The sequence below is a fragment of the Anser brachyrhynchus genome, assembly GCF_964034855.1.
Source record: "Anser brachyrhynchus genome assembly, chromosome: 8".
In the NCBI taxonomy this organism is placed as follows: domain Eukaryota; kingdom Metazoa; phylum Chordata; class Aves; order Anseriformes; family Anatidae; genus Anser; species Anser brachyrhynchus.
Genome location: NC_137702.1, coordinates 636,045 through 662,095, shown reverse-complemented (window position 1 = coordinate 662,095; position 26,051 = coordinate 636,045). Strand labels below are relative to the sequence as shown.

The window sequence follows — 26,051 nt, the reverse complement described above, 5'->3', positions numbered from 1 at the left end:
GGGCCCAGAGCAGGGGCAGTGCCAGGCCAGCACACCGAGCGGGGTAGTCGGGGCACTTGTGCAAACAGCACAGCTGTCCTCCTCGACACGTCTGACGGAGCCGCAGGGGACATGGTGGCTTCTTGCAGAGGCTGCTTACAGACACGCCCTGCACCAAAGTGAACAGCTTGACTGTATCTCTCAGTTACCTTACCTCTTACTTAGAGGTCAGGATTTCTGCTTCACAGAAATCTCCAGTACGTCCAAAATTACTTTAAGGGTTCCAGGAAAAAGAGAGATCCTAAAAACGTTAATTGGAATCTAATTTTAAAGATATACTTAACAATTTTCCCCCAAAATATTCATCTCCATCTTCGGTTTGGATTTTTTTTTTATCATTGTTTAATGACATACCAGGATTATTACTGTTACTGCCAGAAACTCATGGTCAACAGGCCATACAATAGAGTAGGTGACAGCATACTTGAAATTATCTTTTGATTCATAATTTACTTATAAATTGCTAAGGGCAGAAGTGATTGAACCTTATCAGATCATTTTTTTCCATATCTATTTGAAAAACATCAACAGTGTTTGCTTATTTGTTATTTTTCCAGGACAGCTAGTTACTATCCAAGTGGTTTACTGTGCTCTGTAGAAATGATTCCAGCCTCAGAAAATTCAGGGTTAAAGCCCTAGTGTAATAGGTAGTTCAGAAATAAAAACACAATGAATAAATATTATTACCATTTAAATTTGATGGTTTATTAATACTATTACCTGTCACTCATATCATATGACAGCCAGGTCAGATTTTTTTTCTTCACAGAACCAATTTACATACTGGTTTACATATTGCTTTTGGAGATTATGCACTGAAGGTAAAGTTTTCTTTTAAGCATGAATTTTTCCAGCCTCTTAAACAAGAATAACAGGCCTGGGTCCATTTGCAACCTGACTATTTAAGAAAAAGTCAGAGAATTATTCTTTTGGTACTATAGCATATGTGTTTTCTTGTCAAAATTAAATGTTTGACACAAGGGAATAATTTGCTCGCACAAAGACAGAGTTTTCCCAGTGGCTCCTCTAGCCCAGTGGGTGCACACTGTATTACTGCACTTGTTAAAAGATTCCTCATTGTTCCACCGTGATTCATCGTCACCCGCTCCACAAACACCAGGCTGTAATTGCTCTGATAGCTGGTTACTTCCAGCTGGGTTCACATTCACTGTCATCAGCTTCAACTAGTTCAGCCTATTTCTACACTTCCTCTCACACTCTTTTCTTCATTAAGATTGTCATGAAGCTGATTTTATTACTAAGTCCTTTTACACAGACTAAGCACTTGTTTCTTACTCTGCCATCAACAGTCATTTAATGACTTGTGCTCATCAAAAGGTTTGATGTTCCCCAAAGCTGATGAACATCACCCAAATCTTTCTTTTTTACAGTGCTTTTACTTTGCTTCTCCCCAGATAACGTAACAGAAATACTGCAGAGGGAGATTTTCAAGACTCTGTATTCTCTCCTCTTACTTTCTCCCAAGGTTTGTGCTGGAAAGGAATAGGAACTATGTACAATGAGAAGAATTAAAAACAATAATAAAATAATGACAAGAATTCTTTGACAGGACATATTGCTAAAAATTTTCTGAAATAACCTAATAGGGAACTAAAACATCAATTCATTAACCAGAAGCAGCTGTCCAATAAAACCAGATTCTAATGGCATCAGCTACTGTTAAGGCAGCTTTATTGTAGCATCATTTCCCTTCAGAGTTTGCTTTATTAAGTACATGGCATGTTTATTTTCTGAGACAGTTAATTTTTACATGCCTAAAAACTAAATTACACTCAATTTCAACTATTGGAAATGACTGGAGTGAAGATCCCTGCAAGTCAAAGCTGCTGTCAACTCTGTGACTATATGCTTCATCTCTTGCTTAGCTCCGTTTAAGGGTTTATCTCATTTCCATTTGTATTTTTCCAATGAAAGGAGTCTCGGCCTCCCTGGACATCCTTGCGGGACCGGACTTGAACCAGCTCCTCGCAGCCCCGGGTGGTCAGCACCAGGCAGTGCCCGCAGCCCCCGCAGCCAAAGGGAGGTGGTCTCGGCTCCGTGGGCAGTGCTCCAGCTCTGGAGGGGAAAAAACAGTGAGAATAAATTCAAGTCTTATGAAACCATTTGTTTTTATGCTAAAGGACTTGCTTTTATTCTCAACAATAGTATTTGTTTATGACCACCAGTAAGAAGCTTCAAGCAGCTTCCCCAGTGCTGAAGAAAGACTTGTGTGACCGCTCAGCCCTCTGACATGTTATTCGTATTGCACCGAAAGAAATACTGGGCACAACAGGAGCCAACAAACCTACTCCTTTATGGACTGCAAACCCAACTTCCAAACCTGCCAGAGAAGGAGGATCTAGGTTTGCGTTTAGAGGAATTGCTAGCATCAATATGTGTAGATTAAGACCTGTTTGATTTACTTTGCAACTTTGCATTTCCCCGCACTTTCTGCAAAATTATATTCTGTAAAAAATTGCACATTCATTTCCTCTTCTCTGACAAGATCACAGCCTGGCCTGAGCTAAACAACTGGTTAAAAAAAAAAAAAAACTGGAGAATGTTAATTAATTAAAATGCTTTTTTGCTGCAAGAAGCAACACACACTGCATGCGAGTGATTCAGTACACAGTTTTCAAAGACATATTTTTTAACCTTCATTTTCATTTTATTATTTAAGTGCTTTCAGCATTTCCACTTAGTCACCCTTTACAATGTCTCCTTGTTACAGGAAAATGACTTCTCTCTTAGCCTTTCAAACATTAAATGCAGGGTCTCATTCCTCGGAAGTCAGCTGCATCTCTTGGGGTCTAATTGGAAGAGGAGCTGCGTTAACCAGCACAGGGACTGCAGGGGCTGCGGACAACACGTATTTTGTCTCATATCTACAGCACAACATCATTTAACGCGATGTGTTTGTTTTTTAAGGTTACCTGAATCCTCAGTTTCTGTATATCTGTAACAAACGTGCACTTTGGCATCAAGCTGACTCGTTGTTACCCTGGTCACCGCGGTGCAGCCACACCGTTCTGTCTGCTCGCAGGGCGCGGGGAGGGCCTCTCCTGCACACAGCGGCTCTGGCTGCTGAACACCACAGGCTGTTCTGTCAGAGAACTTGTGCCTGGGGGCTCTCAGAATCTTTATTCACATTCCTGGACTGCGGCACCTGTGTTCCATTTTTTTCCAGTAAGGTTTTGGGACGGGAGGAAGAAGGAGGCAGGATGACAGTGCATTTTCCTGGTGATGCTGCACTGAAGATACCCGAGGGAAGGGGAGGTTCTGTCACAAGGGCTGGAGCACTGGGACAGGGCTGTCCGTCCCTCTCCAGCTATGCCCGGGGCTGCGCCGCCTGCATCCCTTCCAGCCCCGCCGTGCCCGGCTCGGCGCTCGGGACGGGACGGCCGCCCCGGGAGGTGTCGGGCTGCCCGGGAGGTGTCCCGGGGAGGTGTCGGGCTGCCCGGGAGGTGTCGGGCTGCCGGTGGCTGTCCCGGGGAGGTGTCGGGCTGCCGGTGGCTGTCCCGGGCTGCCCGGGGAGCTGTCGGGCTGCCCGTGCCGTGGGGGGGCCGGGCCCGCACCCAGCGGTGCTTGTTAGCACTTGTTCCTGTAGGCGAGAGACGCAGCAGCTTGAAACAGTTAATTCGCTTTCCATAATCATACTTCACATCACACAAGTCTGATTAGCATAAGGAAATGCAGAAGTCAAAATGCAGAGAAAAAAATTCTGAGAAACAGATTTGCTCTTCCCTCAGGAGTTAAAGAACAATAAAAAACCACGACAACTATTCTGCAATCACCCCTGCACACAGTTTACTGTTCAGTAATAGTGCTCACAAATGTCGGCGATACATTTCATCTTTTTCTCTGGCACAGCTAAATTTCTTAATAGGATGTAAGCTCAAGTCCCAATAACTGATAAAACAGACTAACCATTTTTTTTTTCTTTGACACCCTTTCCAATTATATTTTAAAATCTTCTTTGGATTCATTATATTCTGTAATCCTGCCAATTTGCATCATTTACTACGATGCCTTCCCTTTGGAAGCAACAATCCCTTACACATTCACTGCTCTGTCAAATTTATAGAACGTGGAAATGTTCAGATAATCTTTCTGAAATGGTTTTCTAGGCATTTGGTAGCCCATTTTATTTTTCTTGTACTCAGCTGAGAGTGATCAGGAAGAAATATCAATAAAACGTCACTGCATAAAAGGATTTCAAAGAGGCTGCAATTATTTACTATCTAGGCTTCATTGTACTCACACCCTACCCCTGTTATGGGAAATTACCTCTGCTTTCATGTACACACTTCGATAAATGAAGTGCAGTAAATCAGAGACCCGAGAACGACACTGGCTGTGCCTTGCATAGCACAGGCCAGTTAATAAAGATCACTCTGTTCTAATTGCAGAAGATTTCATGCAGCTTCATAACCCGTAGTTCCAGATACACCACCTACGAGATGTGAAAATCAAAATTTTATTTTATTGAGCTACTGTTGCAATTCAGCCATAGCAATTAATGACTCACAAAACAGCAATATTAATTTACTGTTGATGGCTACTACCAACCCTTACTGTTTAAGGTTAAAATCAAATTAAACACCTTAATAGATTGGAAAGAAAAATTCAAAATGCTATTGACAGGCTGCAAGTTCTGTAATGCCAAACACAAATTATGGGCATGACCTCTTTCTCTTTTTATTAATTCAATACTGTGCCCAAAATACAATACTGGTAAACATTTCAAAAAATCACTTCAAGGCAAATACTGAATGGGCTGCTATGGAGATAAGAGTCAAGAAAGCAACTGACAGCTGCATCTTTCAGGCTCAGTGTGGCTTATGCCAAATTCCATGTACTGTGTTTTAATTGAACCTAGCTCACGTTTCATACATTTTATTAACGTACCCACTAAACTACTGGAGTGTAGCAGCCAATCACAAACTAGATGAAATATTTACTCTGTGCTTCAGGGATTGAGAACTGGAAAGACAACACTTTATTGCACTCATGCAGCTCACCCCAGCTATTCCCACCCTTGGATACCACAGTACATAAGGAATGGGGCAAGAACCCCAAATCAAAACGTGCTTATGCTCACATGCTGCAAGGAAAAGCTTGTGAGCAAAGCCTTCAGACCCCATCTCCAGGGGAATGGGAAGAAGGTGGTATGAAAAACTCTTCTCGGGGGTACAAGGAGCAAGGGCCCTGGGCTGAGCGGAGCAGGAGGAGCTCAGACACCATGGGCGCAGCACAGGGTGGAGGCCAAGGGCCATGGATGCAGCAGCTCCTCGTCAGCCTCTCACTTCGTGCCGCCATCCCAGGAGGACAAATTAACCCCATACGAGGGGGCACCACCTCTGTGCCCAGGAATGCCCACACCTCTATTTCAAGGACCAGATTTCCAAGCACGTGTGATTTTCTTCCAATAACTGTCTAGGACAAGGGTTTTGTAGAAGCAACGAGTTAGAAGAACTTCTAATTACTTCAAATATTATTAAAATATCATTAAAAATGAAATACACACATTTGCTTATATTCTTTGCTCTTTGATTGCTTTCTGTCTTTTAAGAAGACAGGAATCTTGATGTTTTTATAAGAATATTCATAAATAAAAGTTAGGATGATGAATCATGGCATAAGAAAAGCTGAATTTTATACCTGTAAGACTTCCATACAATGAAAGTAGTTACCCATAAGCTCTGAAAGAACACTTAGCCATCTAGAAGCCACATATGAACATTAGCCAGCTAATCCTGAACTTTTCATGTTGCTCTTTCCTATTATCTATGCAAAATTAGGATGATTAGAAACAGCTGGAAACCAGAGGGGCCCTGTGGTTTTGTGTGGCTCAGCACACGGGACATCCCCAGACTCAGTGGCAGGGGACATGGGGCTTGCAGGCAGCCCCCTGACCTCCAGAGGGAGGCTGCCAGCACACAGCTGGAGCCCCGCTGGAAACACCAAGTGTCAGGGGGAGAACTGCAGGTCGGGGGGACTGCAGGCAGATGGCCAAATGAAAGGGAGAGAGGAGAAGTTATTTCTGTAAAATGGCTGTGGGTGCCAAAAAAAAGTCCCTACATGACTTATGCCATCAGTGCTACAGACGGTGTGTGTCAGCTGTGCGTGAAGCCGGTGCTTTTCCCCAGAGGGTGCTGCCGTGACAGGGAGCCCTGGTCCCCAGGCCCTGCCCCACCGAGCGGCCGCTGCGCCAGGAGGCCTCCGGCCTCGCTGCGGCCACCCTGGTGTGGCCTGAAGGCCCTGCCACGCCTGTTTTCAGAAACAAGAAATGATGGATTTCTGTTTTAAACCATGGCAGCCAAAGTGGTCATTCTTTTCACAAAACAAAGACAAACCAAGGAGATTGCTTTTCTCCCCAGCAGGAGCAGAAAAGGAGGCTGGCCCTCCCTGGGCACGCCAGAAAGGCGGCTCGGGTCTGCAGGCTGCAGAGGCCTTCCTCCGCAGCAGGTAGAACAGGCCCTGATAACGCCCTTGTGCCTCAAAACAGCGAGCCTTGTGCAAGCACAGACAAATTGCTGTCAACAAGTACTGCCATCGCTTGTGTTTCTTTCACGTGGCAAGATTTATCACAGACTATTTAGGAAAAAGGCGACTTCTGGCAGGTTGTATTTCGCAGGGGCAGAGCAGTTGAGCGCACAGGTGAGAGGTGACCTCTCCTAGCGACCCATGTGCACTCACTGCTGCGCTCACAGCCTGCCACGACCAGCACAGGATGGCACCACGGCCGTCCCGACCCTTGCCAGGAGCACCAGCCATCCCCGGCACCCTGCCAGCCGCGCTGCGTGTCCTGCACCATGACCAGGAGACGGACTGCCATGTCCCTGCGATGGGGTCACGGTGCAAACAGATACAACAGATGGGCACGACAAACATGCGGCAAAATAGATGATCACAATTAGTGTAGCAAGCAGCGGTCTGTCAAGAAACGCTACCCAAAATCTTCAAACTAAAAAAATGACTGTAACAATATTGCCGTGGGGACGATTGATTTTGGAGTCGTTTTAGCTCCTTCCCATTTCTCCCTCTTTTCTCCCCCATCCACCTACAATTCTTGCAGTCAGGCACTGCTTGCCTTTCATGAAGCCATTGTTTCCAGTGAGTGCCCAGCCCCTTTCCCCTCATCATCCCTGAGTAGGTAACTGGAAATGTAGATAATTATAGGAAAAGGTTTTCAAACACACACATTTCCTAACTGACACATGCTCAGCTCTTGATGTGTTCTGTGCCTGTTCTCATTAAATTTTATACACAGCAAACCTGAACAAAAAGCTTGTGCAGTGTTAGGGAACAATGATTCCTTTTTGCAAGTAAAGAGGAGATTTATGGAGAAAATCACTTGAATCTGACAGTCACTGACATCAGTGCTTAGTTCATGAAAAGTGAGTGGGACCTGATGGATCCCTCTTCTTTTCATCAGAAAGCTGCTGTTTTTCTTGTCTTGGCTTAGAGTGGGAAGTGAATAATGAGCATGTTGATGATTAAAAAAAATCTTACCTTTTACTTTAGCCAAAATTCTTTGCACTTATGACATGAATCATTAAAAAATTCTGATTACATACCCCAAAGCATTTCATTAAAGAATATTTTTTTCAAGCACCTTTTCTGGAAAAAAAAAAAAGAAAAAGAAAGAAAAATCTATTCTGTGAGAACAGCAGCCACAGTAGGGGAACACAAAAGAGCCTGATTTTGAAAAGGTGACCTCCTCCTGTGCCCAGGCGACGTGAAGCATGCACACCTGCGCGCACGCTCACCATGCATCATCACTGGCACACAAATGGGAGCTACATTTATAACTAGCAATACACTGTTTGTCCAAAAAGGTACTCACTTACATTTAACACCCGCTTGATGCATGATCTTCCCTCCTTCCATTAACAATCTCTCTCTTTCAGCACAGTGCAGAGAGAGCTTGCAGGCCAGGGCTATGAGCAAGGAAATTGCCTCTAACAAATCTTCTTCTTCAAAATAGAGTACCTGAAGATTACACTTCCAAATGCCACCTCAGTGAGAAACACTGCTCAATTTTCTAGGTGTGTTAGAGTTTTATTTCAACTTCTTCTGAAGCATCAGTTAGAGCCCTGACAGGAGGCAGCAACTGCTTTGCTAAGCTATAGATGTGCCCTACGGACAGTCCTTTCTTCACAAATAGATGGTGGAATAGACACAGGAACCTAATGCTTTCTAATGATCCTTCCAGCCTTGTCCCAATTAAATAAAGGTCAGCTCCAGAGGCCAGACAGGTAGAGGCTGAATGAGAAGACAAATCAAAGCACTCTGTTTTCAGCATGCTGATTCCTCCCCATTTATTTCTGTCTGGTTTCCAAGCAATTCACTCAGAGCACGGACAGAAAGACAGCCACATAAAAACTGAGTGGTTAGAACAATACCAGGGAAGGCTTATCTTATTTGGTTATGTTTTCTGACTTAATTCCTATAAATGGCTTTTTGGAGGGGAGCTCCATTTTCTTCTGTCACATGGAAAAGATGTGCATGTACAATTTGTATTTTTGTTAAATGACATTGCAGCAAAAATAAACTGCTCCAGTACTTTCCTGGGTGGATTTAACTTAAGCTCAGAATACTAGATCAGCTTTAAAATCTACCTAAAACTGTTGTTTCCTAATAACCTCTTTCCAAATCAGTCCAAGCTGGACGCTCCAGCTCATCAGGACCATGTGGGTTATGAGCCTTAGCTTGGAAAGTCAAAGCAACCCCAACACAGAGAAGAAAACAAGGAGGAAGGAAAATATCAGTTATGGTCACTGTCTGCTACCAAATCCCACATATATGGCTGCACCAATAGCCACCATCTCTTGGACTACGTTGTGTAATATTTGGGGACTTTTCTGAGGTTAAAGGGAGATTTGGGGATGTCCACAGGACAACTCTTTGACCTTTACAGCAACCATAGACAACAAATACCACAGGCCCCTGGGCACTGCTTGGTTCCATGGGATGGACTGTGGGGCACGCCGCTGCCACGGCCAGCTGGCCCCAGGCACCCCGCAAGGCTCCAGAGGGCTGCAGAGAGGAGGGCTCTCTGGCAGGCTTACCGTTTCTTTACGCTGCAGATAGCTGTAAATTCATGCAACAGAAATAAATCACTCTTCTTCTGTAACGCCAATTCTTTTAACTTCCCTGGGTCAGTACCTTGGATTTCAGAGTCACTTGAATTATTTAAAATTTGAATTGACGGAATCACTTCTTTTGGTTACAGTATATTTCAGAGGTATTGTCTTTAAATCACACCTACTTGCGTCATTTATTTTACCATAAAAAAATATATTCAGTTGTATATACACCTCCACTTTGTGTCTATACATTTGTGTAGAGATCCTTCTCCAGAGAGAACCTTGATTTGCCTGTAAGGTATGAGCAAATGCCGTGCACTGGAAGCTGAAGAGGTGATGGAGTGCATAAGCATCCTTCTGCAACCGGGAGCCCTTGCAGACACTTCCACGTGTCACCACCATACACGCACTGCTTGGCACAGACCCCAGCACCCCCAGGAGGATGGGGCTGTGCCCAGCAGCTACACCATCTATTAAAGAGTGGAGCAATTCCTCCTGTCCATCTCACCAGGCCCATCTGCTAAAAATAATTAGCCTCTGTCCTGTTACCTTGAAAGAAAAAAACAGTCCCACTTCATCATTAGCCAGAGACTCTGGCTAATTGGTATTTTCCTTTGGTTGTACATGAGAAGCTTTTTGAATGATTTTGTGAAATATTTTAGCTCCACCAGGAGAGAGAATGTATAATTTATTTTGTTACTTGATAGAATTAGTTGTTCTTAGCTTGCTCTGGCAGTATAAATTGTGAATGCAATATTTTCTAGAGTGTCCTTTCTCTATGAGATTAGTAAATTTAATTTCAAATTCTGTATTCACAACTAGTGCACTGGCTGAAGGCAAGCCGTAGAACAGATGACAAAGGTTATTACATTTTTTAAATTATATTTTAAAGATGTTTAATAACTGTGGAGAAAAGACTTATGAAAATGGAAATTGTCAGATTAAAGAACAAGTTAGTTCTTTTGAAAACGTAAAGTTATTTTTCCTATCACCCCTTAAAGGGACAAGGTCTTGTTCTCAAGACCAAAACCCCCAGCTAAAACCAGGATTTAGCTGAATCCACAAGTATACTTTAGAAATGTATTCTAAATGCAGATACAAAACAAAATATATATTGATGGTCAGCAATTTCCAAATATAGTTTTAAGACTTTTGATCATTATCAACATTAAAATTCAACTCGAGTTCAAAAACATGTATGATGTTATCCTGACTTGTGGTCAGCCCAAGAGTTAAGCTTCTAGGGTTAAGTTCTGCCTTGGTCTCGGGGCAGCGTTGCAAACATGAACAAAAAATCAGCTCCACAGGGAGAATTTACAGCTTGATCATGCAATTTTGAAATAAGTGGAAGTTTTATATGTATGAATTGGAGTAAGACTGAGCCTGTGGGGGTTTCTGTACATAACGTAGAGCCCACCCACTCCTCTGCAGGCTTCTGGCGCTCCTGAAAAGAACAAATTCTAGTGAAAGCTGGTGGGTTTTGCTGAGTCGGCAGGTGCAACTGAAAACACACGGGAATAGATGCTGTTTCAGAAGGCAACTTGCTGGTTTCCACCTTAGTTTCAAAACATTTCCCTCCTGCCTTTGAGAATAAATGGTAACAGGGAGTAAGTGATAACAGGAACTCTTAGCTTCCCCAGTGGAGGCGATCTAATAAAGCACACATTGCTGGTGTTCGGCTAATTGAGGGTGTGCAGGAGCTCGGCTTGCACCCCCAGCCATAACACACCCCACCAGCAGCCCCCACAGCCCCGGCTCTGAGCACTTCACAAGCCTTGCTAGAGCCCACGTGCTCAGTGGGGAGGCCTTTGTTCTCATTACTGCTGGTCTGCTCCTCTGAAGTGATAGATAACTGACTTATAGCCTACAAGAGAAAAAAAAAGTGTCTTTTTTGGTAATATCTTGGCTTAGAGATAATTGAGTACCCCTTATTAGAAACTCTTTGGGTTTCTCATAAGACCCTTAGAGTTTAATCATCCAACAGCCTCAGAGTTGCGCTTTGTAGCTCAACACCCCTTGCTCCCCAAAAGTACCCTTCCCACCCTGCAAACAAGATGACAAAAAAAGGGACCTGCAAGAGCTGTTTACTGTGGATACATTTGATCCACTTTCCTGGTCACTACACGTGCCACTAGGTACTCCACTTATCCCAAGAGGAGGAAGAGTGGAACAATGGTGGAAATTGGATGTTTCAGTCAAATCACAAGCAACTGTCTTTACTCTCCTAAAATTTAAAAGCTGCTATTTGGAGGGTGTTCTCTGAAGGAAAGCAGCTATTCAGATTAGAAAGTCAAACCAACCTATACCTGAAGAGCTAGTTACAACGTATCCCACATATTCTGTAACCTTATAAGTTGTACTTGGAAATTTACATAAATTTCCATTTTCTTGGTCTTTCAATTTTCTTACGGTACACATTAAGCTTGAATTATCACTTCTACCTCTACCATTGTCTAAGCCAAATACTGCTATCAATAGATTCCGATAATCACCACTTTCTTTAATTGTTTGTGGGAGTAAGGTGCAGCAAGTAGGATACTTTCTTTTAAGTGTAATACAAAACAGTTTGTACTTGTCTGTACCTGATTCATAATAAGGTCATATGAAGGTTTTACAACTATTCTTAATTAAGGAATAACATTCACATGAACAGCTGCTTTTCGAACCCCGGACATGATCATAGTTAGCATCTAGAGAGCAGCTTGCACCACGGGAAGATACAGCCCTGCTGCCAGGGGTGAAGGAGAGGCCCCTTTGCTCTGTCTGGCAAGGAAGAAGGCCTTGCCATCCTCGTGGGGACCACTCTGCGCAAACGGGAGGGCACCAGGCAGGCTCCCTCACCCCGCACACCACAGAAATTGAGCCTGAAGGAAGAGAGGCCGAGCTGACGGGCGGTCCAGCGCCCTGCCCAGCCTGGTTACCCCAGCTAGCTGCAAGCTGCTTCTCTCCGCAGAGGTTTCTTGCGAGGTTTCTCCCTGGCAGCCCCCAGACTTCCTCAGTCAGCTACTGAATGAGGAGGACATTACGATGCTGCACTGATTGCCTTGAGAACTCCTAAAAGCCTCTTCACAGCACTCTACAAAAATCAGGCATATTTGATCTACTCACAGGAGACGCACCATGAAGAGGTGGCACCAGCAAACGGAGCAGCTGCAGCTGGGGTGGCCCCCGAGGACAGCCGGAGGGCTGCAGGAGAGCTGGGGGCAGTTCCTCTGGCTGGCATCCATGGGTCAGGCTGTTTGTGGAGCTGTGCTGCCCGCCTCAACCTTCATTAGGTCAAAGTGATTTTTCCATGCAACCAAAAAAAACTAAAGTCTCTTTAGAAAAGAATGTAATGTTTTTTTTCCCCTCCCCTTCAGAATCAACTGACTAACCAAAGTTGTCTCTGAAATGAAAAATCCTGCAGTGAAGGTACGTCAGTTTTCTAAACAAGCTGGCAACACCGGGGTTCTCGTGGCTGTGTAGGGCCATGTAGGCTTCCAGCAGGGCCACTCTGGGGACAGTACTGCTTGTCTGAGTCCCAGCTGGCCTCAGGTGTGGGAACCCAAGCATGCATGGCTCAGCAGCCTGCCTCAAAGCCCAGAAAGAGGTATAGCAACATCAGCACAGTCTACTGAATCCAGCTGAAAACGGGATGATTTACTATTTAATTATTGGGCTACATTGTGCAAAAGACTTCTGTGGCTTGATTTCAGTTGTTGTGTACAGGAGGTCCTCCATTCAATAGTAAAACCATTGTTTTTTAAAAGTGATGAAGAAACCTGGGGGAAAAAGTTTGGACTTTATGATGATAAAAATGAGGTAATTACCATTCTGATTACTGATGGCCTCCTAGGAGCCTCTGCTTGACATCGTACTCCCCATGCAGGCAGACAGCAGCCCTACTTAGTAAATATATAACTGTACAGACTGAAACCAAAGCATTACTTCTTAAAGTGAAGGGAAGTTGAATTATACTGGTGGGAACAAACTTGAGGAGAATTATTTTAAAATAAGTTTGTTAAAGGCCTAGAAAATCCATAATCAGGAAAGAAAGCTTTCAGCTAGAAGGAATACAATGGATTGCCATCTTTAATACCAATTCGAAATGGGAAAGTAATTAATAAGAAAAACTTCAGACATTACCACAGAAATCCCTGGAAGGAAGGGCTCTGACGGAGGAAGAGTTCCAGATATTTTGAATTTCAAGCCTCTAAAGGCCTGGTAAGAAAAGCAACAAAAGAGTATTTTGGGGGGGTAAGTTTTAACATACCAGGGATTTCAATGATGCAGAAGTACCAGAACCACATCAGCATTTCAAATGGTCCAGCCAAATGACCCACATCACTTGTCATCAAATTAAGGCAGTGCATGCAACGCACTACACAATTTAATTCAAAGTGCTAAAAAGTCAAAAATATACCTAATACCGATCAGCACTGCTTTACAGGTTAAACAGCCCTGATTACATTTGATATTCTGTCTGGATAAAAAAAGAAACTGCATATACTTCATATTATTATGAAATTGTTTTTGCATGAGGAGCTTTATAAATGAGATCCAAAAAACTGTTTTCAGCCCTGAATACGATGGAGGTAGGGAAATGTTATTACCGAGGTTCCCCAGTGACCTCTCCTAGGTCTGATACAATTCAAAGTTCCCTTTAACAACTCGCAAGTGGCAATCAGCGCCGGCAGGACTCAGCCAGGGCACGGCAGCCCGCAGGCACCCACCAGCACCACACCGCTGCTCGCCTCGGCCAGCCCTCCTCGCAGCTCCGGCTGGCCCCACACGAACCAGCCCTCCTCTTAGGGCTGTGAAGACAAAGAGGAGAGGAGATCCACAGAAATAACTTGAGATCTAAAGAAAACATGCAGGGCAGTAACAGACCTAAAGAACTCATTAGGCTTTGGGTTTATCATCGCTGAACAGAAAGGGGACTGGATTACAGCATCTGAATGCTTTCAAGAGAAAATACTGGGTACTACAGTGCCCTGTGAAAAACATAGCAAAAGAAACTGGTGGAAGTCAAGGCCAGACAAACAAATCCCTAGGAAAGCTAGCAGTCGTTCCTTATCCAGCACTCGGAGATGATCCACTGCTGGAGTGGTCCCAAAGGAAGCACCAAGTCCTCTTGGTCTCCTGAAATCAAAGCGAAGCAGTAGGTGAGGGAGAGCTCTGGCAATGGTACAGAAGTGAAAGGATGCGTGGAGCATAAAGATCCCAGCTGTATCAGAGGTCAGAGAGCACTGTTTGGCCTTTTCTGGCCACACAGAGACTAACTCTGAAATTCAGACAAGGTGTCCTGGTTCTGGTTGGAGAGCGGGAAGAGCTTGCTCAGCGCATCAGGAAATCACCTCACTGCAGACTGCTGCCGCCTGCAGCACCTCCCCTCCAACAGGAAGCTCTTCACGCCTGCTTTCAGACTAGGTCCTCAACACAAAGGTTAAAACTCGGTCCCCACTGAAGACACCTATGTCTAGTACTGGCAGAGGGCATTGCTCTTTTAGGAACCAAATATTCCTCTAAAATAGACCAACCCAAGGCATCCCTTTTAAAGTTTTTTTTAATAATTATTTCCTTTTCCCTAAACACTGGTATTATCTTAATTAAGAACCACCTCTATAATCAGCACTAGCTACCATCCACTTTCACCAGACCCTTCCCCTCCCCCCCAAACCCCCCCCCCCCACACACATCCTATTTGTTGTTAGTTATAAAAATATTTTCAACCTCCTAGTCTCAGAACTCACAATTATTGAAAACTTGTCAGTAAAGCAGAAAAAGACCATTGCCTACAGGCAGATCTGGCACACAAGACTCCAGCCCAGGGGAGGCATGTACTCACAGGTCATGAGAGCATGAAGCCATCCTCACACAAAGCTAACCTCTCATCGCTGCTGATGTTTGGGCTGTTTTGCCTTGCAGCCCCTCTGTTCCCCTTGGGATGAGAGATGTACTCCATTCTGCAGACTACCATGCCGAGTTTCATGTGGCTGGTATCACAACAGCACTGTTTGCAACCCATTTCTTTTTCACATTACATTAGCAGCTCGGAGTTGTGCATGTCTGTTTTCCCCTGACAACAGCTGTTACTTGATTCCTGCAACTGGCTTGCTTCTTGCATCAGCCAAGCGTGAATAGGCATTGTGGACATAGAAAAGCATTATCACACTAGAATATACTTAGGCCACCTTCAAAAGTTGATGTAAAAAATAGTTCCACAACCTTAGATTCAAGTTTACATTTATTCATCTCATTTATTTTTTTATAGCAATGTTTTTATTGGGTGTATTATAAAAAGCCTCCTACACATTTTCTCAGTGAAGTAAGTTTCCTTTGCATCATGAACAGAAGTTCTGACTTGCCTTACTCTTTAAAGAGAAACAGAATTTAGAGAGAGCTTTAAATGCTTAGCCAAGTTTAAAGGGTAGCCATAAGGTTTTGTAAAGCCTGTGAGAATATTAACACAAACAGTAAATAAAAAAATAAGGGTTGTTAGAAGGCTGACTTTCTCTTAAGTGTACCAATGGACTCATGAGTTAACAAGTATTAAGATATATCCAGCATTGCATGTTATCTTTAGTCTGTCTACTGATGTGTTAGGCTTATATGGCAAGGTTTTGGTAGCTGGGGTGCTTAGCTATCTACCAGTGTGAAACCACCACAACTGGTAGGAGTTGTTGGTTTGCTTTTTTAAAGCACGCAGTGCTTCTTAGCTTCAACAAGCTATTTCCGTCAGTCCTTCAGAAAGCCAGAAAACACAAATATGTTGCAAAGATTTGCAAAACACCCTGAAAACCCTGATGTTTCTTGTTGAACATTTGACACACGTTTCACCTCCACCTCTCCACACACATCCTGGAGTGGGCTGGTAATTAAGGACTGTGGCTTGTGTGTCTGCAGCACTCAGAAGACTAAACATGCAGTCACCTCCATCTGTTAACTTCATGGAGGTCAAGCACCCACAGAACTCCTAATGTCCTCCTGAATACCTGGACTGACTACTCTTGATCACCTCCTGCCAGGCTCATCTTCTATTAATCAGCAGGAGGAGAAGGTGGTCACAGTCTGACCACACTTACTCTGTGCTGTGTTCCTCGAGTGACAAATTATTGCTGAGCAAATGCTCAAGACACACAAATTTCAAAAATGTAGGTTCAGACAATTTCTATTAATGGAGCAGTTCATTCAGTACAGGACTCATTACATGCAGATTTTTACAGCTATATCTCACCAGTTATCAGCTTCTCATTTCCTTCAGAAAACACTCCTTGCCAGCATATACCAGTCTCAGGAAACACAAGAAGTGTGTAATTAAATTCTCATTCATGGTGTTGCTCCAGCTCTCCTCTCTAATTTATTACCACCCCGGGGGCCCGTGCAGGCTTTGCACTGCGGACGCCCACCTTCTGGTTGTCCCCCCAGCTGAGAGGGGAGTGGCAGTTGCCCAAAACCTTTCCTATTGCTCTGCCATCTGGTCAGGAAGCTTTTATCTGCAAACAGGGGTGTACCACCCCATGCTTTTGTTTCAAGTTACAGGAAAGAAAATTGGCTTCTTTCAGAGCCTAATAATGGGTCTGGTTTTAAGTCTGCTAAGGGCAGAAGATGAACCAATTCTCACAAAGGACGCCTGAAACTGCCTTAACCTGATGCAGAAAGGTCTTCCCTCAGAGTCCTCCAATGCAAAGCCCCAGATCACCACCTGGCCACATCTCACACTAATGGAGACAGGGTGAGACCTGAAGAGGAGGTTCAACACATTGGGTTTTTTGAAGCAACATACCCATGATGCTTCAAACCCCCACTCCTCAAAATCACACAAGCTACAGTGGTGGAAGTCCAGATTACCAGTAGAAGAACGCTATCAGCCTTTTTGCATGCAAACTAAAGGACATTAACTTCTGTTCAAGCCTAGACAACATTGGTTTTAACAGCATAGAAAGCATCCAGTTCTCCCAGCATCATCTTCTTCTCATAAATCAACTCTACATCTTAGATTCTCCTGGATGCACAGAAACATTTGTGCATGACCCCATTATTCCTCTAACAACAAGACCAAGCATACACTCCTCTCGGCATAACACATGTGAATACTCAGTGCATGCCATGAAATATTAAAGTATAATATGGCGATAATAAGATGAATTTAGGAAACTAGAAAACCCCATAAGTAATGAGGTTGCAGCTGGTTTCTCAGCCTGAGATTTCTGGAGCTCCATCTTGACCCTTATGGAAAAGTCTTAAAGAGTGAGTCAGCTTTTCCTGGTAATTACTGAGAGGTTTTGTGTTCCTGTAAGCAAAGCCGATCTTTGCAGAAATACACATGCTTTAATGCTGAAATACATTTGGAAACTATTATTATTGTTCCACCAAACAATAGATCCCCTGAGAAGCAAAACAACATTTTCTATTTACACATCTGTACAAACTGCTGTTTAAAGAAGGAAAGGCTGATTTGCTTGATACACAGGAGAATTGGTTAGTGCTCTTACTAACCCAAGTTGTACATCACCAGGGATTAATTTGTGTTATAAGAAAAAAGCAGGATTTGGCCTTTCATCAGAGTAAGAGCTAGAGCTGTCTCCATTCTTGCTGTAAGACTTCTTCTACAGCCCCATTGACCCTCTCCAGACCTTTGTAATCTTATTTTGTATTACTATTTCTTGGAAGCAGGGAAACTGCATACTCCACAAAGCAAGTCCGGGAGTGACTAGCACAGCTTGGAAGAGCAGCACTGTGATGGAGCTGCACGGATCATGCCAGGCGGAAAGCCTTCTGCAGGAGCCCCTTCCAGCTACCGAGGGGCAAGGCTGTACAGGGCACTGCTGGAAAGGAGGCAGGGAAAGACATCTCCACTATGGGCCCTTCACATTGCCTGGGAGGACAGGTCTGCCTTGTTGATAAACCACTTCCACACCACTGCAGACAAGGCAAGGAGCCAGTATTTTGCAGCTCCTGCTAATATAGCACTGCAGGGACCTAGTCTTCCTCTTTCCCCTTCCCATACTGAGAGCGCCACCAGATGTACTGTTACAGAACTTGCTGGAAATAACTCCTACTGAAGCTCTAGCTGATACAACATAGGTCACAGCACAAAACGCAGCATACAATAGATCTACTTAGGATATGCAACAGAAGTACAAGGATACTGCAAAAACCCTACAGGCCAAATTTAAAGTGTCTCCAGAGTATTTCAAGCACATTTTTAGGTCCAAACATACTCCAAGAATGACATTAAGTCAAGCTTGAACTATAGGTACACAATGATCCAATTTTAGTTTAGTCCCGAAGAAGACATCTATGGAGAGAGACCCGGTAAGAAGCCGGAGAGAAGCCTTCACCAGTTCACACTCACCTCCTTTGGTGCCTGCCAGGCGGCTATAGCCCCACATCCTCCGCATACTGCTTACGCTGAGGCTCACCACATCACCATGCAAACACCCCACCTCTTCCCCCAGGCCATCCTGCCTGCTCCTATAGCACATGCACCTCCTCAGCCTCACCCTTTTATAGCCTCTTGGAGGAAAGCAGTTGATTTTCTCCAGCTGGTTGAAGCCAGGCTGCCTTGCAGATCCTTGCTCTCAGGAGAGCAGCTGTGAGCCCTCCTGCTCCTTGAAGGAGAGCCTTGCTCCCTTCTGTGGACAGCTGGCCGCTGCTACCTTCCTTCCCTAGAGCAGGTAGGTTACGTTCCCCTGGGCCACAAGCAGCTTTTCCAAGCTGACTGCTCCTTAGCTGTGCAAGGGTAAGTACAGTGCCTCTGTCTTCATGGTGCAAATAGATTTGTGGTTTAGAGAAAGCATCCTTTGTTTGCAAGGGCTTGCCTACACACTTCAGCTAAACAGCTTGCAATCTAATCTATTTTATTATTATTATTATTTTTAAAAGCACTATTTAAACACGAAGTTGCATTACTTGTTTTTCAGATGTTAGAAGAGTTGTATTTTAGGACTGCTTTCTTCAGTTCTTTCTCCTAAGCAAACTTAGGTAAACTTCTAGATTTCTTAATTGCTATATGAATGCACAACTGGAACAGGCAGCACCTCTTTCAAAGGGTGCTTCACTGACAGAGTTGGTGTTGTCTCATTCACATTCTCCTCCAGCTGTGCTGTTCATGAAGGTGCAGATATGATATTATTTCCCAAAAATTCATTGGGTAACTGAATAGTATCAGAGCATTGTAAAAAAAGCTATGTATTTTACTTTCAAGCCAAGTTTCAAAAGCATTGTGTTCCTATATATCCTATCTTTCTTTTTCATATTTATGTCTTTCCTTTTGCATTTTCTCTTTGAATTATTATTGTAACTGAGACACGATTTACATTTAGTATAGATGAGAACAATAAAATGCAACATTATGTTATACAAGGCTAATCTTTCCTTATAGAAATCTAATTCCAAGGAGTAGTGTGTATTCACTGACATAATATGATCTGGGAAGGCAGATTGTTATATTTAAACAAGTCCCAGATAGGAATTTGTTATGGATGGCAATCCCTAAGCTGTTACACATACATTTGAAGCACATTTGTAATGATATCATTATGATCATGAAATGATGTTTAAAGAGTAGATGACATTCTGTTGACTGTGTTTTATTTTCCCTGGAATAATATGACTTCAATGTAACAAAAAAACAAACAAACAAACAAAAAAGAATTTCACCTCTTTATCTGTCTCTTGTGCTACCACATGCTGAAAGAATAGACATCTACACAGATTATAACTAAAACCACATGCTTTAAATTAAAACGTAGTTTTTGAAATATGTTATGGAAATCCTATCAATTTGGGAATGCTAGATAAGTAAATTTAACATAGGGAAAAGCAGAAAACACATAGCGAGATAATAATATACTGAAATGCACTTCTGAGAAGAATGCTAAGAATAAGTGACAGAGATAGAAGGGTGGTTCCAAGAGAAGATTGTTAGCATGTTAATTCTGAGCACAAGCCAACCTTGACCCTGCCTTGCGCTCAAGCATGGGCTGATATAGCACAGCATATTTTGCAGCTAAACAATAACTGACTCTTTATATGGGAAAGCTGGAGAACCAAAAAAAGACAAATTTCTGCCAGGTTTCCATTACTCGGATACTCTTCCCCTCAGCCATTTATCTGGGAATGAGAAATGGAGGCAACTTGTCTTCATTTCCAGCCAGACGCGTTCCTGCTCTGCTGGGCGTCTCGGCATTAGCCCGGGTGCTGGAGCTGCAGCAGGGCTGAGCTCCTGCGCTCCTCCCGGACTGTGCTCTGGGGTGGCGCAGTCCTGCGGGCCCTGCAGACGGACACGGCAGGATTCTGGCTCTTTTCTGGGCTTGGCAGTGATGGAAAATACTTCAGGCCTTGTGGCATGCCCAGAATACCCATGTAAATGTGCATGGGCAAGGGTGTACTAGGAGACCTGATCGACAGCCCCATGGTGCTGAGCATTGTGGTGCAGCCCAGCAAGCAATGCTCTGGCTTTGAGAATGGTAAATTATCCCAGGTTAGATAACTTGGCAACAGCCCAAAGTGGAACATAGATTTAGGAGTTTGGAAATTGAGTGATTTTGGGTGGGGTCTCAGTATTGAAGCGCAGACCTACCTTTAAAAACACTGAAATAGAAACAAACACTTTCCTTTCCCTTGGAGACTCTAAACAGAACTGAAAAATAAGCTGAACAACGGACAGATCTGTGTTTTAAAAACACCTTTCTTTGGAATTAACTGCACACACCAGAGTATCTTTTTGATATTATAGCCCTGCTTTAGTGCGCGTGCATGGGGAAGTGAGGACAGGCAGCAGTGGACCTTTGGTCTGAATGCTGTGAGTTTTGTCATTGAAAGCTCATGCAGAATCTTGCATCAATATAACTTTTTCCATTGTATATTCTGAAGCTGCAGTGTTGGCATGACAAAGCACCAACAATCTTAATGTCAAGTCGTGGATAGCCTACCCTTCAACATTAAAATGGATGAAATGGAAGTCAATTTTTCAGCTTCCAAAGAGTCTGTGGTAGGAGGGGAAATCATCTCCACTGTACTTGACTCTTCTTATCTCCTTTTTTCATTTTCAGCATGGCTGGAGGATTTAGCATGTTTCTTGCTATCACCAGGTCCCCCAAAAGAGAGCAGAGGTGTTGCAGTGCAGCTGCGGGCGTGTGGCGGGCAGCATCATCCAGCCCCCCGGGTCCGCCCCATGCGGTGTTGCATCTGCCTTGGTGGGCCTGGGCAGAAGAGGCAAATACTCAACAATTCTGACTGAATCTTCCTAAATGACGGAGGTCGGTGCTTCCTGCAGCTGCTGCGCAGTGGTGTTGCTGTTGAGGATGTTACTCATTCACATGAGAGGCTATGTTGGTTAACAGAGAGGTCAGGGTGGTGTTGCACAAATATTTGGGAAGACACAAACTCTGTCTTGATAATGTTGATATACGCTAAGAAATTTTCCATTGAAAGTGGTGGGATAACAAGGAAAATGGAGCCAAGTTCATCCAAATTTTTCTGTTATATTCTGCTGTTTACTGCTTCTTTCATCAAGAAAATGAGCAGTGTCTTAAACCCATAATCCAATCTGGCTACAGCACAAATGTCTACTTTTAGGGATGTTACTTTCTCATCTGTTTCCAGATAGACTGGACATCATCTGATTTAATTGATCAGAGAGATACTTTTCCATTCAGTAAGTTAAAACTGCATACACAAATATCTGGTGTATCTGTGGAGGAGAGCAAGCAACATTTCTAAAAATCCAACCTTAGGATGATACTGTGGAAGATGTAGCAAAGGAATAAGATAAAACCAAGAAATAAATTGAAGGTGGGATGTGATAAACAGGGGCAGAAAGCCCTATTGCTTCTGCTGAAGCAGAGCATTCCCGTGCCTGGCACTGAGGACACCCTCTACGGAGACCATGCATGTCTCTCTTTCCTGATGGAGGCGAGTGTGTTGTGACAGATTTTTGAAACAATTACAATTTGGCTGTGGAAATACTGCAGGAAGAGAGAGGAAGAGGTTCATGCCTGAAGGTGCTTTCAGCAACATATTAAATGAAAAATACGTATTTTAAAGCAAGAGAAAGAACAAAAATGCAGTTACATACAGAAGCAGGGTGCATTTTGTAGTGATCTTTTGTAGCTTGGCCCACAAGGAAATGGCCATTGTTACTATTCATACAAGCGCTTAAAAAGCCACAGTGTTTCTGTAAGTAAGGTGAAAAATAAAGCCATTAATTTTAGGGCAGCTTAATGGACTGCCAAAGGTGCCAGGTTGGTGCATTGCCTTTGCTGCTGAAGACCTTTCCTCTCTGCAGAAGCTGAGAAATTCACCTTCTCTTCTGAGCGAGCCTTTTTCTTGCTGTGGGGCCTTAAATCCCCGACACACATGGGCTCTTCTGCCGTTCCCAAGGAGCAGCCGAAATTCAGATTTTGTTCATACTTCTAAATACCTAAGAATTCTCCAGAAAGGTGCCGCTCAACACAGAAATGGTGGAAAGTGCAGGGTAAGAGAAAGGAAGAGAAATGCTGTGCTCCGCCATGTCTGCAGACACAGAGCTGTGGGACAGCGGGGGCAGCTCTGGGGTGGCGGGGCGGGAGGAGCAGAAACAGCCCTAACATAGCAGGAGGGGTGTATGTAGAAGAAAGAAACGTAAACAGTGAGGAGAAACAAGAGGCAGCAGCAGAAAGTCAGTTTGACCAGGCAGGGCTCACACATCAGCCCAGGTGAAGCCCAGCCACATCCCACAAACAAACGGGCACGGCTGGGGATGGGGAAACCTCAAAAATGGGGAGTTGAAAGGATGACGAAAAGAGAAAGCTTTTGGTGAACTACATACCATAGGCAGCCAGCTCACATGCTGACATGACAACATTGTGATTCCATCGCTCACAACCCGGTACATCACTCCCACTGAAACGTAAGGGAAAATGTAACAGGTGACCTGAAAATCCTTTGAAATATGGTAAAATAACCTAAAATGCATGACTGGGGATTATGTGCTGACCTCATGCCTTCGTGTGATACCTGACTTCTATAGAAACCAAGAAACTCAACTGTAGGCTTCCCAGGCAGGTTTGTTTCACTTAGTTGACCTGAATTCAGCCTGGAACTGTTGCTTTCAATTTACATTATCTTTGTGTGCTTTATTTATCAGTGAAACAGAAAACGTGGGACAAATTACATCTCCCATTAAAAATGGATGGGAGACTCATGAGTTCTCTCCAATGACCACGAATCTCCTAATTGATGAGCATTGTGTTTGTCACAATACAAGCGCTGACAATGAGATGCACTGATGGTACAGCATTAACACGCAATAGCAGTGCATGTCAGCATTGTATTACAAACCAGTAGACAGTGCCTTCATTGTCCCTTTTTCCATTGTTACTAGAGTCGTCCCTTTGTTTTTGTTCTGTTCCCAGACTTTTGCTCATTTTGGTTAATGATATCATGCTATGATACTATAAAGCTGGAAACATTTTAGTGCCAACCAATCATTTTTCAAGGGCTTACTTTTATTGTAAATTAGCTTGTTAGATTTGTAGAGCAGCCCAGTGTATGCACATTTGAAAGCAGAACAGAAAAGATCTGCTGAAGTTATGATTAACCCTTTGTGGTTCACCATGTGCAGTCTTGAAGGGTCAACTCCACCAGTGAGGCGTTTGCATACCAAAGACCCGGAGTTAAAGGCAAAAATCCACATGGCTTCCTTGGAAGGAGAGAGAGCCTTCTGAGGCAAATACCCTCGCCACCTAAGGATCTGTTTGTGTAATGACTCCTTTCGAATGCCTGACCAAAATTTAATGATCCTAAAAACCAATATTTTTTTCATGGGTAGTTTAAAACTGGTTGTATGTTGTAAATTGCAGTTATTGCTGCTAGATTTGAACATCAGTAAGCACTTCTTTATTGTGCAGGTGATGGAGCACTGAGACAGGCTCCACAACCTCTCTGGACACCCTGTTTCCTTGGAGATCTTCAAAAGCCTCCTGGACGTGGTCCTGGACCTCCCCTATGGGTGGCCCTGCTTGAGAAGGGGTTGGAGCAGATGGACCCAGAGGTGCCTCCAAGCTCAACCATTCCATGATTTCAAAAGAACATATTTATAAATAAGAAGCAAAAACCTAAAATGCTTTCCATTTCAGAATTACTTTTTTTTTTCACTGAAGATTTTTTTTTTGCCTGTACAATTAATGCAATTTTGTGTAAAATTGATACAATTTAGCAAAACCAAATATTTCAGATAATACATTTTTGTTCACGTCAAAAGCCCTTTGTTCATTGAAAAAGCACTTAATGGAAATATTTTAATCAAAGCTTGAAAATATCAGATGTCTTCAATGAAAGGTCAGGCCTCCAGAGCAGAACGGGGAGCAAATAGCTCAGGAGGGTTAATTAGCAACGAAAGACTAAACAAAAGCTGGGAGTTTGAATGAGAGTCTCTGAAGGAGAAGAGACACTTAAGATACATTAATGGATTTTGGAAAACAGGATGGACTTTTTGTATAATGAAATCCCTGATGTGTTGGGATGAAGTTCCAGCTCATGTTAAACTGCACATTATTTAATGCAAATACAGCCTTGTGTTTATTCTGCTACTTACTCAGTTATGTTCTAACAGGCTCCTTGGAGAGCCACCCAAAGAGTCTCATGTCGGTCCTGCCACACTGGCAGGGCACGGGATGCTGCTGGCACCGCGGGCGGGCACATCGCCCCGCGGCACCGGGGGCTCCCTGACCCACTGGCCTCCCCGAGCACCAGGGCTGCCTTTAACTGCTCGCACACACACACACACACACAGACACACACCCCACCCCCACCCACCTCCCCACCTCCCCCCGACCAGCGTGTAAGGGGGCCTGCGGGCACAGGGCTGCTGCGGGGGGTGGCCCTGGGAACGCCATGGCAAGGATAACCCTGGAAGCTCCCGCCGCTTCCCCAGCACGAGGCAGTCACAGAGGCAGGATGCGGGGCTGTCCGGCCGAGGTACAGGCATCAGACCGAGGAGCTGTGCCATCGCCCGCTGAAGTGCAGCTGACACCTCTTCGTGCGCCTCGCCAGCCCCTCAGAGGAGTTTCTGTAGAGGGCTTATGGAGAAATCATTAAAGATGAGAGCTCCTTCAGATCCCCACCCTCTGTAGGAATCAGTAGGTCACCAGAGTGCTAAAGCTGTTAAATATTTTGTCTGTGAACTTTTTCAAAGATCCTCAGGTATGTGAAGAACATGCTTAACTGGCCATGTCCACAATAACAGGCGCAGAAGCTGCCAGCAGCATCAGGGCAAGCATGCGAGCCAATTGGGATGTAATATCAGACTTTCAAGTAAGAACAAACCTGCCATAGATATGTCTGACGTTCCCGATCCTTTCATACTGTACATCCAATTAACCTTTATTTACTGAGGAGTGATGACACTCTAATTTGATTGGCAGCACTGGTCCTGGCGCCAGTGGCTGGAGTTCAGAAACTCTGCTGGAAAATCATGCTTTATTAATACATCATTAGGCACTTTAAATGGATTCCAATGGTGTATGTCTAAGGAAGGAGATAATTCAGCATTTGTTAGTTACTGACAGAATACAGAATTGGAATTTATAGTGCAAGTCTTAATGTTAAAAAACCTAATGTGCCAGCAATTGAATTACAGTATCGTTTTGTAGCCAGCATGTCAACTGCTCCTTTAGCAGAAGGAAGGGTGAATGCTAACGATGCTCCTCTGCTCAGATAGAGAGGCAAGAACACCGTAATGTAGTTAAACCATCTAGATAAACCTGAATACAGACAAAGCAGCAATTTGATATTTTTGTGAAGTGTGTATGAAGTGTGTTTAGTCCACACCAGCGTTAGCTGAACGGCATCCCTTAGAGGAGAAGAATATAGCTGGCATTATTTTTTTCTTTAATGAGCGCTCAGGCTTTTCCAGCCTGAACCATCTTCTCCAACTTACAGCGAATTTTATCT

General features: G+C 43.8%; 2 long non-coding RNA genes across 3 annotated transcripts; one reads left to right on the top strand and one right to left on the bottom strand.

The window, feature by feature from the left end:
* Positions 1-719: 719 nt before the first annotated feature.
* On the bottom strand, positions 720-18,600 carry LOC308198638. The gene is made up of 3 exons (XR_013954068.1): positions 18,469-18,600; positions 12,240-12,397; positions 720-2,115 (listed from the first exon to the last, which is right to left on the bottom strand). It is a non-coding gene; the product is annotated as an uncharacterized lncRNA (long non-coding RNA).
* Positions 18,601-18,651: 51 nt separating this feature from the next.
* On the top strand, positions 18,652-25,380 carry LOC308198639. 2 transcript variants are annotated; one of them, XR_013954069.1, is made up of 3 exons: positions 18,652-18,790; positions 21,170-21,376; positions 24,008-25,380. It is a non-coding gene; the product is annotated as an uncharacterized lncRNA (long non-coding RNA). The 2 variants fall into 2 exon arrangements; XR_013954070.1 differs by having other exon boundaries at positions 18,654-18,790; positions 21,209-21,376.
* Positions 25,381-26,051: the final 671 nt, after the last annotated feature.